Below are 408 nucleotides of genomic sequence, written 5' to 3'. Positions count from 1 at the left end.
GAATTCCACGAAGCTTCCAGAACACCCGAGAGCCACCAGAGGGGAGCCCTGGGGGGGCCACACAACAAGGCGGCGCGGCCAAGGAGCCAGGCGCGCCGCCCTATTGTGTGGTTGGCCCGTCAGCCTTCCGACTCCGCCTCTTCGCCTATTTAAAGGTGCCTGACCTAAATCTTCGAGACGAAAAAGCCACGGTACGAGAAACCTTCCAGAGCCGCCGCCATCGCGAAGCCAAGATCTGGGGGACAGGAGTCTCTGTTCCGGCACGCCGCCGGGACGGGGAAGTGCCCCCGGAAGGCTCCTCCATCGACATCACCGCCATCTTCATCACCGCTGCTGTCTCCCATGAGGAGGGAGTAGTTCTCCATCGAGGCTGAGGGCTCTACCGTAGCTATGTGGTTCATCTCTCTC

The sequence above is a fragment of the Lolium rigidum genome, chromosome 4 (assembly GCF_022539505.1).
Source record: "Lolium rigidum isolate FL_2022 chromosome 4, APGP_CSIRO_Lrig_0.1, whole genome shotgun sequence".
Taxonomy (NCBI): domain Eukaryota; kingdom Viridiplantae; phylum Streptophyta; class Magnoliopsida; order Poales; family Poaceae; genus Lolium; species Lolium rigidum.
The sequence above is the reverse complement of the archived record's forward strand: the minus strand, read 5'-3'. Positions refer to the sequence as shown.